A 16,273-nucleotide genomic window follows, 5' to 3' on the forward strand; every position below is an offset into this window, starting at 1 on the left:
GGAATAACAGCCTGTCTGCATAACAGGAAGAGACTACAACAATTCATCAGGGAAGTTCTTAGTAAAAAGTGGGCCAGTACAACGTTGAGTAGATGAACTGATCCAGGAGGTATTTGCGAGTCCTCCTGTAACTGCATAGTGCCCGTGCCTCTGCAGCAATTAGTAGATGAACTGATCCAGAAGGTATTTGCGGGTCCTTCTGTCACTGCGAGCACCCGTGCTGCTGCAGCAACCAGCAAAGGACTTGAACTGATCCAGAAGGAATTTGCGGGTCCTTCTGTCACTGCGAGCGCCCGTGCTGCTGCAGCAACCAGCAAAGGACTTTTTCTAGATCATCAGGACAGCCAGCTTCAGAAAGATACATTTGGGGTGAGGTATAGTGGACACTCCTGTAAAAGTAAATGTGGCTAAGCATGGGCGAATTTTGTGAATCTCGCGTTCGCGAATTTTGCGGATTTGCGAACTCGCAATCCGCAAAATCCGCGAATTCTCGCGAATTTGCGGATTTTTTTTTTGTGTTTGCGCGGGTTTCTGCCAGTTCGCGAGGGTTTTTTACAATGTCGCAAATTGCGAACTTACCTGTCGGGTCGCAAGTTTCGCGAACTTGTTGTTTCTACGTGTCCAGCCTGTTTGGGACACTCTTCTTCATCACTGCCACTCTCTGTCACCACTGCCACTCTCTGACTACTCATGCCACCCTCTGGCCCACCCATGCCACCCTCTGTTTCATCACAGCACCCTCTGGTTGTCCAGTCAGTGTACATTATTGTGGCAACGCAAGCACACCTTCCCTGCCTCAAGTGACCTGAATTAATTTGGGGCTGATTAATGTGTCACAGAATATTTTTTTAGCTGGCACCTGCTTCCTAAGTGCTTCCTGATTAGTGATCTTTTGCACTTGCTAAGTGCTTTCATTGTTGCAAAATTAGTTACAACACCTGCCCTGCCCCAACTGACAATAATGCATTAGGGGCTGATTAATGGATTTGAACTTCCAGCCTGGCTCCTGCTTGTCTCCCTTAGCTGTAATTCAGGACCTTTGTGGCATATGTGTAACTATTCTGAGGTTCAGAGCAGGGTCACATAATAGTTTCAACTGGCAACTGAACTCTGGAGGGGCCCCTCAGGAAGCACTACAGGAAATGGCTACTAATGATGAGCCTGAACTTTTGAACCTGGTAAGTAGTTACTTTCAGTTTTGCTAAGATCGTATTTCTGCAATTTTGCACTTATTCGCGGGGCGCGAACTCACGCGAACAGTGCGAACAGTGCGAGCAAAATCCGCTGCTCGCGGATTTGCGGATTTTGCGGGAGATTCGCGAATCTCGCGGATTGCGAATTTACCGAAAATCCGCAAAATCCGCGAGCGAAACGGATTTTCCGCCCATGGTTAAATGTGGCTGCACTAACCATTGATATTCATGATCAAAGGGTCGTGTCTTACAAGAATTACATGCATATCTTTGGGAGGAGAGAAGTACCAAGAAATACTCAGAGACCATCTGAAATATTAACGAATAGCTGTTCGCAATATATTCTATACTACAGCCTCACCTTATATGCTTTTTGTGTGTTTAGCTTATATTATAGTAAAGATTCATAGTGAAATTTCACAACATAGTGTCATCAATAGCACTACATCCAATTAAAGAAAGTATAAGACTAGATAGGTATGGATAGGGAAAATACAGTTCTAAAAATGAAGAGAAAATGGTACAAGTCTAAAATGTGCATATCTGGGGTGATATTCTGTCTGTTATTATTAGCATTAATTACTGTATATCTATTAGATGTGTTCTATCCCATGGAAAAGTTGATCCCAACACCAACAACACCTGCTACAATACCTGCATACACTTTGTCACCTGAAGAAATAGCCCACAGAGAAGATATGCACCACAATTCCTTTGTGACTTTGTTGCATCATACCAATAAGATATTAACAAGGGGAGATTGCTGGATATGTTTGCAATTCCCAGCTTCTGTAGACCAAAGTTTGCCCCTGGTTCAAGTCCCACTACCGTTTGCAGCATCATGTTATGCCATTTACATAACAATAGTAAAAATAGAACTGATAGCTGTTTTTCAGAATTTAAAGAAAAGTACTGCTGGTGCAGGGACAACTATGGCCCCACCTGCAGGAACATTATATAACAAATATATGGCAGATATTCTGACACTAGGGAACTGCACGGAAGTGATAGAACAAAATGCAACATTTCCCCTGTCTGACATCTTTACTCCGCCCTTTCCAAATAAGAATACAAGCATTGGGATAGCAGGCCCATCAAAAGAGGCAAATAAGAATATACCATTTTTTAAGTTAAAATTAAGAAAACACAATGCAATAGGGAGTATATGTATTAAGAGTAATGGGACCTATCAGGTGGGCAATAGTACAAATTGTAACATGACATTTGAAATGACGGCCGGAAATATTAGCATTCCACTTTACGTAGGTGACTCAATTTATTTCATTTGTGGAGAGAAGGCTTATACATGGCTTAAAACAAATTGGGGTGGTTGTTGTCACCTAGGTTTTGTATTACCTGCTATAGCAATAAAAGACACAAAAGAAGTACGAAGGGACATGCAAAGACATGCACCACGGCGAGGAAGGAGAAGTGTGGATGTGGATCAAAGAGATACAGCATCACAGATAGCGGGTGACATATTTAAAGGAGTGATACCATGGATTGGTCCAGCTATCAACTCCAGGGATATACGTAGATTATCCAGGCTACTAGAAGCAACAATAAATTAAACAACAAGTATACTTGAAAATATTACAGTAGAGCTTCAAGCTGTGAGATTAGTTTCGTTACAAAATAGAATGATTCTCGACATGATGCTAGCAGAAAGGGGAGGAGTCTGTGCAATTATAGGGGCGTCCTGTTGCACCTATGTCCCGGACTCCTCTGTTACTGTCAGGGAAGCAATAAAAAGATTGCATCATATAGGTGTAGAAGCACATCAGGATTCTGGTACATGGGATATAGGAGGTTCACTTTGGAGTTGGTTGAGCGCATGGGGTTGGAAGATAGGAATGGTGTTCATAACAATTTTCCTACTAATAATAGGCTGTTGTCTATTAATTAATTGCCTGCCAATGTGCTGTCAACTATTGGGACAGCTGACAAAATGCCAAGTGAGAAAATTAAAGGAAAAAGAAAGAATGCTGATGCAAACAGTCACTACTGAGTTAATGAACATAGACATTTCTGACAATGATAAGAATGAACAATATAATTATTAAATTGTGATATGCTGCGTGATGAAATTATTTTAAACTGAGGTTCAAAGGGTCATTTTGTAAAAGATGAAAACTTAGTTGGCCCTTTGTTAAATGAAAATATTAAAATTGAACCATAGTTTATATTAATTTCTGTCTTTTAACCTGCTTGCAAATAAAATGAGCCCACTAGTCATAATGAAATGTTGCTCCATGGTGCACAGCTGGTGCACAGAGGGTTAAATTAAGTTGTCTGAAATTCAGCTGAAACCAGGAAAGAAAGGCAAGTGAACATGAACGTGCCCATTCTGTTGTAGCTCCAAGTTGTTTAATGATTCACTAGCTTTTCACCTATGTACAGAGCCAGTTCAGTCAGTTCAGCGAGCCCTTTCTAGGAATCGCTCTCTGACCTAGGACGTGACAAGTTTGGCCTGCCCTTGCCCCGTTAAGTGAAGAGGCAAAGTGTTTGCTCAGCACAGATAGCAAGTGCGTCATTTGTGTGGGAAAGCAGAAAACACGGGCCTCTGCTGATAGTAGATCAACATTGCACATTGACATTTCAAGATAACCGGCCAAGGCAAGGCTGAAAGTCAGGAGGTGGTAGTTTAAAGATTAACCTGTAGCTGCATGGTCAGATGCGTCGCAAATAATGTAAATTGTGAACGTAGACATATTTCTGAAATGCACCTTGATACTGTAATGTACACGTGGACCTAATTCTAGCATGGTCACACCATGATGTTATTGTTAATGATTAATGTATCCAGGTTCTGAAAATGGTATATAAGAACTGGCTTGCTTTCTGAAAAAACCAGATCTCTTTGCACTCCTGCAAATTGTCTCAGCTGCAGCTTTATTGGCAATAAAGCCACTTTCTTTTGAAACCTTGAATGTGCCCTTCTTCTTGTCCCTATTAATACATTTTATGCTTTAACAGGTTACAGGACGTTTGGTTTTTCAAACTTACCAGCATGAATGAAACATCTTGTCCTGAAATGTACCAAAATGCAAGTAACCGAGTTAGTCAATTCAGTAGCCCTACTACTGTACTTTACTAGTAGTACTGTCAGTCTCTGCTCTCCTCCTAGCCCATTATTCTACTACCTCTCCAATATGCTTTTCTTACCTGTGATTTGTGTTTGAGAATTGGGCCATTGCAAATGGTGATTAAGGTTGGTTGTTGACTTGAATCCTCGATGGATGCAATATCATTGTTCAGCTGGTAGCAGTAGTGGTACACACTGGCAGTATCACCATATGAAAAAAAGAGGAAATTAAACATTGAGTGGCCTGTACAGAACAGTGCCCTAAATTGTAGCCTAAGCAGTGCCAATGCAAGGTAAGCATTAAGCATTTGATTGTTCACGTCGTGTAGGAGGAGGATGTTCTTATCAATCCACGATGGCGCACATGAACTTCTGGTTGCTTTGACCTTATCCTCTCCAGCAAGTGTGTGGAATTTATTGTTGTTTTCAGTCACACCTTAATGAAATAACGCACAGCCCGGGGTAAGAGGGTTAGGGTTTGAAAATTGGATGGGAATGGGGGTTTTTGGGAAAGTTTGGTAGAGAGGAAAAAAACCACAGCATGGACAGTCAAACAACAAATGTAGAGAAACAAATCTTTGGATTAGAAGATAGTGATAAATCTTTAAAGGGACATAAAGGAAGTGCACTACTGCATGCCAGAAGTACTAAATGGATGGTTAGGTTACTGAAAAGTAGTACTACTACTTACTGCAACTTACTAGTAACTACGAAGAAACAAGTTGACAGTACAGGGCTGCAGTCATTACGCAATTTCACTTGCCTCTCTGCCCTCAGAGAGAATAAACACTTAGAACATTAAATTAGTGTTAAACATAGCAAAGACGTATCAAATAGCTGGAGGGATGAATTTGAAGCAGAGATCAAACAAACGCACAGAGTGACACTTGTAGAAGTTCAAGTTCACAAGAATATCATTTAAAAGATAAAGAGAATTTTGGATACTGTTACTGTTTTTTGTAGTTGTCCCATTGAATTTGTGAAGTTGATGCATCCAGCCATTCATCTTACTCGCAGTACTCCTTCATTCCATTGGATGCTCCGTCGATCAATCTTGGTGACCAGACACACTGTCCACTGCCTGCCTGATGCAGATTTGCAGGTCGCTAATTGTAAGCCTGAGTAGCACATCGATGGCACAGGGTAAAAGCCTGCCTGTAATTGATGATGGGAAAACACAACAGTAAGTGTTAAAGACACCTCGGAGAAAAAAATATGTAAGGCACGCTGTGTAGTGCAAAAATTATACTGTCACTTTCAGAGATGACAATCCCCAAATTCTAGAACACCCCACATTACCTTCCCAAAAACGTGCAGAATACTGCTGCTACCTCGCAGAGGCCTAATTTCAAATCGTGTCAAAACGCACTCAGAAAGTATGCCCAAAACCCCCCTTTCCCACCATGGATTATCTTCAAACCACTTGCAATCAAAATTAGACATTCCAACAAGTTTTCCAAGACCCCACCCAGTGGTAAAAATCTACAACCCCTGCCCAAACACATGCAATACAGTACTGCTAACCCTTACGAGCCCTAAGTTAAGAATAGTTGCAAACGCTTTCTTTAACTAGGCCAAATCCCCCCTTTCCCACCATGGATTTTCTTCAAACCACTTGCAACCAAAATTACACATACCCACGAGTGCTGTAAGACACCAGAACCCAGTTGCAAAAATCTAGAACACCCCCAAACACATGCAATACTGCTGCTAACCCTAACGAGCCCTAAGTTACAAAAAGTGTCAACACGCTTTTCAGCGTGGATTTTCTCCAAACCACTTTTATCCGGTATTAGACCTTCCCAGCAATGTCCCAAGACCCACCAACCCCCCGCAAAAAATCAGAACACCCCCCAAACAGGCAAAAGCAAAAATGGAAAATCTCATACTAAGAATATTTTTGGCCCTCTTTCAAATCTGTCCAAACGCGCTGTGCAGCTAGGTCATAACTCCACTTTTCCAACATGGATTTCCTGACAAACAAATGCAATCCACATTAGACTGTGCCAGCAGTGCTCCCAGACCCCAAAACCCACCCCCAAACACCAGGAACTGCCCCAAACAGCACCCCAAAGACAAGCAAGTGAGCAAAAACGCAAAAACTTTTTCACCTCCGATTTTATCCAAAACACTTTTAACCTGTATTAGACCTTCCCAGCAATGCCCCCAGAACTGTCAACCCAGGCGAAAACAAGTAGAAGACCCCCAAACAGCCAAAAAGCAAAACTACAAAAATGGGGACTTAGAAATTTTCAGGCAAATTTCCAAAATCACTCCACGCGCGCTCTGCAGCTAGGCCCTAACTCCCCTTTGCCACCATGGATTTTCTTCAAACCACTTGCAATCAAAACTACCCATACCCAGCGTTGCTCCAAGACCCCAAAACTCACCCACAAACAACAGGAAGCCCCCAAAACAGGCCCCCGAAAACGCTAAAGTGAGCAAAATGCCTGAAAATTGTGAAACTTTTTCACCTCAGATCTTCTCCAAACCACTCTTATCCGGTATTAGACCTTCCCAGCAATGCCCCCAGACCCGTCAACCCAGGCGAAAACAAGTAGAAGATCCCCAAACAGCCAAAAAGCAAAACTACAAAAATGGGGACTTGGAAATTTTCAGGCAAATTTCCAAAATCACTCCACGAGCGCTCTGCAGCTAGGCCCTAACTCCCGTTTGCCACCATGGATTTTCTTCAAACCACTTGCAATCAAAACTACCCATACCCAGCGTTACTCCAAGACCCCAAAACCCACCCACAAACAACACCAGGAAGCCCCCCAAACAGGTCCCCGAAAACGCTAAAGTGAGCAAAATGCCTGAAAATTGAAAAACTTTTTCACCTCAGATTTTCTCCAAACCACTTTTATCCGGTATTATACCTTCCCAGCAATGCCCCCAGACCCTTCAACCCAGGTGAAAACAAGTAGAAGACCCCCAAACAGCCAAAAAGCAAAACTACAAAAATGGGGACTTAGACATTTTCAGGCAAATTTCCAAAATCCCTCTTCGTGCGCTCAGCAGCTAGGCCCTAAGTCGTCTTTGCCACCAAGGATTTTCTTCAAACCACTTGCAATCAAAACTACCCATACCCAGCGTTGCTCCAAGGCCCCAAAACCCACCCACAAACACCAGAAAGCCCCCCAAACAGGCCCCCAAAAACGATAAAGTGAGCGAAATGCCTGAAAATTGAAAAACTTTTTCACCTCCGATTTTCTCCAAACCACTTTTATCCGGTATTTTACCTTCCCAGCAATGCCCCCAGACCCGTCAACCGAGGCGAAAACAAGTAGAAGACCCCCAAATGGCCAAAAAGCATAACTACAAAAATGGGGACAGACATTTTCAGGCAAATTTCTAAAATCACTCCACGCGCGCTCTGCAGCTAGGCCCTAACTCGTCTTTGCCACCATGGATTTTCTTCAAACCACTTGCAATCAAAACTACCCATACCCAGCGTTGCTCCAAGACCCCAAAACCCACCCACAAACAACACCAGGAAGCCCCTCAAACAGGCCCCCAAAAACGCTAAAGTGAGCGAAATGCCTGAAAATGGAAAAACCTTTTCACCTCCGATTTTCTCCAAACCACTTTTATCCGGTATTATACCTTCCCAGCAATGCGCCCAGACCCTTCAACCCAGGCGAAAACAAGTAGAAGACCCACAAACAGCCAAAAAGCAAAACTACAAAAATGGGGACAAAAATTTTCAGGCAAATTTCTAAAATCACTCCACGAGCGCTCTGCAGCTAGGCCCTAACTCCCCTTTACCACCATGGATTTTCTTCAATCCACTTGCAATCAAAACTACCAATACCCAGCGTTGCTCCAAGACCCCAAAACCCACCCACAAATACCAGGAAGCCCCCCAAACAGGCCCTGAAAATGCTAAAGTAAGCGAAATGCCTGAAAATTGAAAAACTTTTTCACCTCCGATTTTCTCCAAACCTCTTTTATCCTGTATTAGACCTTCCCAGCAATGCCCCCAGACCCATCAACCCAGGCAAAAACAAGTAGAAGAACCCCAAACAGCCAAAAAGCAAAACTACAAAAATAGGGACTTAGAAATTTTCAGGCATATTTCCAAAATCACTGCACACGCGCTCTGCAGCTAGGCCCTAACTCCCTTTTGCCACCATGGATTTTCTTCAAACCACTTGCAACCAAAACTACCCATACCCAGCGTTGCTCCAAGACCCTAAAACCCACCCACAAACAACACCAGGAAGCCCCCAAACAGGCCCCCAAAAACGCTAAAGTGAGCGAAATGCCTGAAAATTGAAAAACTTTTTCACCTCAGATTTTCTCCAAACCACTTTTATCCGGTATTATACCTTCCTAGCAATGCCCCCAGACCCTTCAACCCAGGCGAAAACAAGTAGAAGACCCCCAAACAGCCAAAAAGCAAAACTACAAAAATTGGGACTCAGAAATTTTCAGGTAAATTTCCAAAATCGCTCCACGCGCGCTCAGCAGCTAGGCCCTAACTCGTCTATGCCACCATGGATTTTCTTCAAACCACTTGCAATCAAAACTACCCATACCCAGCGTTGATCCAAGACCCCAAATCCCACCCACAAACACCAGGAAGCCCCCCAAACAGGCCCCCAAAAACGCTAATGTGAGCGAAATGCCTGAAAATTGAAAAACTTTTTCACCTCCGATTTTCTCCAAACCACTTTTATCCTGTATTAGGCCTTCCTAGCAATGCCCCCAGACCCATCAACCCAGGCAAAAACAAGTAGAAGACCCCCAAGCAGCCAAAAAGCAAAACTACAAAAATGGGGACTGAAATTTTCAGGCAAATTTCCAAAATCACTCCACGCGCGCTCTGCAGCTAGGCCCTAACTCCCCTTTGCCACCATGGAATTTCTTCAATCCACTTGTAATCAAAACTACCCATACCCAGCATTGCTCCAAGACCCCAAATCCCACCCACAAACACCAGGAAGCCCCCCAAACAGGCCCCCAAAAACGCTAAAGTGAGCGAAATGCCTGAAAATTGTGAAACTGTTTCACCTCCGATTTTCTCCAAACCACTTTTATCCTGTATTAGACCTTCCCAGCAATGCCCCAGACCCATCAACCCAGGCAAAAACAAGTAGAAGACCCCCAATCAGCCAAAAAGCAAAACTACAAAAATGGGGACTGAAATTTTCAGGCAAATTTCCAAAATCACTCCACGTGCGCTCTGCAGCTAGGCACTAACTCCCCTTTGCCACCATGGATTTTCTTCAAAGCACTTGCAATCAAAACTACCTATACCCAGTGTTGCCCCAAGACCCCAAAACCCACCCACAAACACCAGGAAGCCCCCCCAACAGGCCCCCGAAAATGCTAAAGTGAGCAAAATGCCTGAAAATTGAAAAACTTTTTCATGTCAGATTTTCTCCAAACCACTTTTATCCGGTATTATACCTTGCCAGCAATGCCCCCAGACCCGTCAACCCAGGTGAAAACAAGTAGAAGACCCCCAAACAGCCAAAAAGCAAAACTACAAAAATGGGGACTTCGACATTTTCAGGCAAATTTCCAAAATCACTCCACGCGTGCTCCTCAGCTAGGCTCTAACTCCCCTTTGCCACCATGGATTTTCTTCAATCCACTTGCAATCAAAACCACCCATACCCAGCGTTGCTCCAAGACCCCCAAACCCACCCACAAACACAAGGAAGCCCCCCAAACAGGCCCCCAAAAACGCTAAAGTGAGCGAAATGCCTAAAAATTAAAAAAACTTTTTCAGTTCCGATTTGGTCCTAAACACTTGATTCCGATATTAGACCTTCCGAGCTATGCCCCTAGACCCCCTCAGCCACCCGACCAAAAGCAGAACACCCCCAAACAGGCAAAAAGCAAAAATGGGCCTACCTTCAATTCAGTCCAAATACGCTCTGCAACTAGGCCCTAACTCTCCTTTTCCACTATGGATTTCCTGAAAAACAAATGCGATCAACATTAGACTGTGCCAGCGGTGCTCCCAAACCCCAAAACCCACCCACAGAAACCAGAAGCCCCCCAAACAACCCCCCAAAAACATGCAATACTGGCCCCCCAAAAACATGCAATACTCACCTGGACAGTCACTGAATCCAGAGATTCACAAGACTCTCAGCAAGGCAGAACAAAATCGAACCACTGCGATCTTTGAAGAAGAAGAAGAAGAAGGAAGGTCTACGACTAGTGTTCACTAAGTTTTCACCCAAACACACGCGCCTGCAAAACACCCAAAAAGGCCAAAATTCCGCCAATTCTGGACCAAAGAACACCAAACCCCCCTAAAACATTGCCAACATCATTATGAACGAGCCAATGTTAGAAATGGGATCCCTGGCCGGCCAGGGCTTGCGCCAAAGTCAGTCAGAGACCACCACTTCCACGTCAGGACAAGGGAGTTACGCGCCAAGATAACCCATGCTCACCCCCTTGGTAACGTAGCACGAGCAGTAAGGCTAAATTCGGAGGCAATGTGAGTTAAGTGTTTGCGCATGCACCCCCAGCAACAACACCCAAGGTCCACCACAAAGGAAACTCCACACAAGGTTATGTATAAAAAAAATAGCCTTTGTATTACACCAAAACACATTAGATATAAACACACACTTCACAATGTGCCAACAGGCACGGGCAGAATTTACAGGGGATATGTTCAAGACAGGGCCGCCTGTACCACTGTCAGGAATCAGCGCTTTTATAACTAGAAATACTGTTAGAATTAGAACTTAGAACATAGACTATAAATCACTTTAGCACACAACCAGTAACTACTGGTAACCGGTAAGTACCACCTACACAACCCTAACCATCCTTAGGAGAATATTATGCAGGGAACCAGGACCTGACAGGGAACACCTGTAGTAGGAGAAAAAAAACAACTAAATGTGACCGTACATTTATGGGTATAGGCCTGGGAACGAAAACACATGATGCATAAACATACATTCAGTGGTGTAAGAACAAAGCACATGATGCATAAAACACATTCAGAGGTGCAGCACAGAAGAACACATGATGCATAAACAACACATTCAGAGGAGTAAGAACAAGACACATGTTCCATCAACACATTCAGAGGTGCAGCACAGGAGAATTCACATACATTACCTTAGCACAGAACTTACATCAAAGTCCAGGTTGCACCACTGCACTAAAACCTAAATGTAGCAGCTGGTCACTACTTGCTGGGAACTGAGGACAGGGACAGAACAGGGCCTAAACGCTGAGGGAAATGGATAGGGGGAGTCTGGAGGAGGAGTATAAAGGAGCATGATTGAGTTGTGAACTTGTGAACCTCAGAAATGCAGACTGAGGCACCTTCAAATCAATAAGGAATATAAGATGAAGACAGTGCTGCTGATGGACTTGTTGTGATTACGTCATTATAGTTTTGTTGTGGTAAAAGTTGCAAAACAAAGAAAGACACACAGGAATAAAAGTGAAAAGGACGAAAAAAAGGAAGTCATTTTCAGGGCTCGGTGTCAGGGAAGTAGAGCTCGTCCTCCAACTCCATGATTTGAGATGGGAGTAGGTCAGGTAACAGAGAAGAACTTCCGTCACCTAAGTCGGTGTCCTCTTCTTCCTGCATGCATTCACGTACTTTGTAATCTGGTGGTATCAAGTGCTGATTCATCTTGATCAGTGTTAACCTCTCCACATTTTTGACCGAGAGCCGGGAATTTTTTGAAGTTACAATGGCACCAGCAGTACTGAAAACACATTCAGAAGACACGCTTGCAAGTGGGCAAGACAAATAATTTAAAGCCAGGTTGGCGATCAGTGGCCATAGAGCCATTTTCCTGTACCATTATAGCAATGGGTTCGTAGTAACAAATACCTGTGTTGGCTCATCCAGATAGGCCTGCACCATCAACTCAAGGTTCTCCACGGTTGCTACACTTTGCGTACCATCTGTGGCCTTCTCAGCACTGGAACGAACAAACCCTTGATGAGTTGGCCAATCCGCTTCCGACAATATTATGGCTGAGCCTGGTACAGGTGAGGATGATGATAGGGTTGCTGCTGGTGTCGTTAACGGCTGTGAGGGAAAGTGATTCCCTTCGGCCACAGATTCAGAAGTGGAACTTGACGCTGGATCGCCTGCTGATTCAGTTGGACTTCTGACGGCTCCTTGTATTCTCTGCCGATCTTTTTCGAACAATCTGGCTGACACAGCTATCCAATGTTTGTACTTTGAAACATCTGCCTCATCAAAAGGAATGAATGCTTTGCTGGCCACTGCCTTTTTGTACCGTGGATCCAGAATAGTGGCACAAATGTAATGTTGTTCTGTATGTATCTTTTGAAGCCTTTCATTGGCAACTAGGCGGCTTAATAAGTTCTCCGCCAACAGATATGCAGTTTGCTTTCCACCATCATCTCTCAATGTTGAAGACACCGCCTTCAGTGGGTGCTCTAGCATGCGCAACAATGGGATAGCTTTGCTCAAAAAACAGTCCTCCCTGCTGACTTCACGCGTGAAGACCTCAAAAGGACGAAGCATGTCTGTCAGGCTTTTAACTAGCTGCCATTCCTCCAACTCTAGCCTCAGGTCAATAGAACCTACTGTAAAGATATAGTCATTGATTACCATGCACTGCTCATGCAGATCCTCAAGCATGTAAGGTTGAGTTCCAACGTGTTGCCACCTCCTGGAAGAGTCCTTTGACTGGCACTTTACGTGCATGTTGAAAGGTCCTCAGCTGCTTCTGGGCCTTAAAAGAATGGCTGAAATGTGTGCATATTCTTCGGCAAATCCACAGTAACTTCTTGACTTGGGGTTCAGTTTTCACGAAATCTTGAACAACCAGGTTTATACAGTGCGCAACACATGGCACTCTGAAATAGTCACGTCCTGCATGGCCCTAACTATATTACTGCCATTATCCGTGGAAACATAACCAGCTATCCGATTTCTTGGTTCCAGCCATTCAGAGACCTTACTTTTAAACTCATCCAAAATGTTTTTTGCAGTATGACTTTTCGCCATGGCAAACATGGCTAATGTTGCATGTTTTCGAGAAGCTTGAAAACTGTGTCCAGGTCAGCATCAACTGCACTTGACTTGTCTCTAACCCCTGCAAAAGAGACCCAGTGTGCAGTGATGCACATGTAATCAAGGGCTTGGCAACTGGTCCACATGTCTGTTGTCAAGTGGATAGTGTGAACAGCACTCTTCTGCAAAGCTGCCCCAATCACCTCCAGCACATCTTGATGTAGTGCTGGAACCGCAACTCTGGCTAAATTGGACCTGCTACGAACCTTCCATTTAGGGCAGACTGTTGCCACTAATTCTAGAAACCCCACCCCTTCCACAAAAGAAAAAGGGAGAAGGTCCAGCGCTAGCATTTTAGCCAGCTTCGCGTTATACAGACGTACCGTTGGGTGGTTGCGTTAAAATGGCGCCTCCGACCAAAGCATGCTTCTAATGGTGGGCTGGATCATTTTATGTGATGATGATGATGATGACCTCTTCAAACCAGTTAGGCCCATTGATGTAGTTTTTCACATTGGTGTCTCTCCGATTCCAGAACTCTTAGTGTGCCTCATAGATGTTGCATGGGTAGAGGGTGTGGGCGATACCACTGCAGTGCTGCTGCCAGGTGTACTGGGTGTACCAGAAAAAATGTCTGTCGCTTCTTCACTTCCCCCCTTTACAATCAGATTCTCGTCATCATCAGATTCAATATCAAGGGATACATTTGGATTTTTTTTTCTTTTGGTTTCCTCGATCTTCCTCATGAGTGCTTCCCACTGGATAGGGTTGTGTAACTTGAGATGACCTCTCTAGCCTCCGGTACCATAGTTGGTACAAAGCTTACCCCTACTAACGGATGCTTCACAAATCGAACAAATGACCACGTTTTCCACCTTTGCGCTAACAGCAAAGAAGTCCCGAACTGCGGACTGGTGATGTCTGCTGGTGGTGGAGGTGCTACTTTGACTTTCAATGCCAGATGAAGTGGAGGATGGGCGTGGCTGAAGTTGTTTCTGTTGTTCACTTGCAGCACCACTACTTGAGGTCGATCTGGATGGAGGTCCATGCCGGCCCTTCTGACTAAAAAAGATGGAAGCTGTAGGTTGTGTTGGTGTTGTAGTTAACGCTGGTGGAACCAGTACCACACCGCCCATATCCCGCTCAGCAGCCATCCGGGCTAGGGTTAAAATGTCTGCTGCATGCCTGCTGGGGCTGGAGTGACGACTGTGATGACTGGGTCATCGTCAGACTGTTCATCAGCAGCAGAACATACCACTTCTTGTTCGTCGTCATCACCCATAAGTGGAAGCTTTGCGGGAGCCATCCTTTTAGGCTTAGCTACCTTTGTCGGCTCATCATGGAGTGACTCACTCTGAGACCGCTTTGGTGGGTTCCAATCAACATCAGCATCATCAGAAGGAAGGGGGCTTGAAGAAGAACTTCTAGTATCCCTCCTTGACCTTTTTCTTGCTGGGGATCTGGAAGACAATGGATAATCATCATCAGGAGGAAAGGCTTCGTCGGATACCTCTTCTTGAATAGCAATTTCCTGATGTGCCCCTACTTCTGGAGGAACAAGTGTTGTAGGAAGTTGTGCCACTCCATGAACCTCTAGTCGCACCTCTCCATGCACCTGTCCATGCGCCTCTCCTTGCTCCTCTCCTTGCGGCTGTACTTGCGCCTCTCCTTGCGGCTGTACTTGCGCCTCTCCTTGCCCATGTACTTGCGCTTGTACTACTTGCACCTGTGTTAGTGGCTGTGGTTGTTGAACTCTCGTCAGCTGAGTTACACCCAGCGTTGGTTGGATGGTACTTTCTTGTGATGAGCCAAGATCACTGGCCGATGGTGATTCAATAACCAAAGTGGCTGCCGCAGCAGCACTCATGGTGGTCTTGGACCTAACTTGGCGTAGTGGCACTGAGCCCAATGAAGTGGAGGTGCTGCTTCCAGCTTGGTCTCCGGCAGACACCGCTGCTGCTTCAGGCGTAGTTTTTTTTCTCCCCAAAAAAGGTGTCGGTGGGCACACCAGTCTCCTTGGTAGGTGGTGCCACTTGCTTCTTCTGCTCCTTCTTACTGGCAGTGGCACTGGTGACTTTTTTCGCTGAGGCTCTACGGCCAACTTTCTTTGGGGCCACCTTCTTGAGATGTCAGAACAGCAGGCTGCAGTTGCACGAGTTGTGGAGTGGTCTTGTCTGTGGCCACACGTGACGTTGTGCTGCACACAACGCTGCAGGACTTCCTTCTGGCACTGGTGGTTCTTTTGTGCACCTAAAAGCAATGGAAGCCAGAGGAACATCAGATATACACCCCAAAAAGTAAAAAAACACTCAAAAATCACCACAATCCCATGCCATCCATGACCTCAGTGATGTTTAAATTCAAGATACCGCAGAGAAAGACTAGGCCCATGCACCACTGAGTAGCCCTTGGGCATAATGGTTGAAAGCAAGGCAATATGGGTGCAGGCCTGAGCACACTGCCTGCCTTCAAAATGGCTCCTTGACCCCCACCACATGGCCAGGCCCTGCCTGTACCATGCCTCAAGATGGCCCCCACCCACATGGCCAGGCCCCAACAACAACCCAAAAAGTTGAAAAACAGACACAAATCACCACAATCCAATGCCATCCATGCCCTCAATGATGTTTACATTCAAGACACCCCGCAGAAAGACTTGGTCCATGCATCACTGAGTACCCCGGGGCCTAATGGAAGAAAGCAAGGCAAACTGGGTGCAGGCCTGAGCACACTGCCTGGCTTCAAAATGGGCCCTTGACCCCCAGCCACATGGCCAGGCCCTGCCTGTACCAGGCCTCAAGATGGCCCCCACCCACATGGCCAGGCCCGAACAACACCCCCAAAAAGTCGAAAAACACTCAAAAATCAACACAATCCCATGGCATCCATGCCTTCAATGATGTTTAAATTCAAGACACCCCAGAGAAAGACTAGGCCATGTACCATAAAGTAGCCCTTGGGCATAATGGTTGAAAGCAAGGCAAAGTGGGTGCAGGCCTGAGCACACTG

Source organism: Lissotriton vulgaris, chromosome 4_1, assembly GCF_964263255.1.
Source record: "Lissotriton vulgaris chromosome 4_1, aLisVul1.2, whole genome shotgun sequence".
In the NCBI taxonomy this organism is placed as follows: domain Eukaryota; kingdom Metazoa; phylum Chordata; class Amphibia; order Caudata; family Salamandridae; genus Lissotriton; species Lissotriton vulgaris.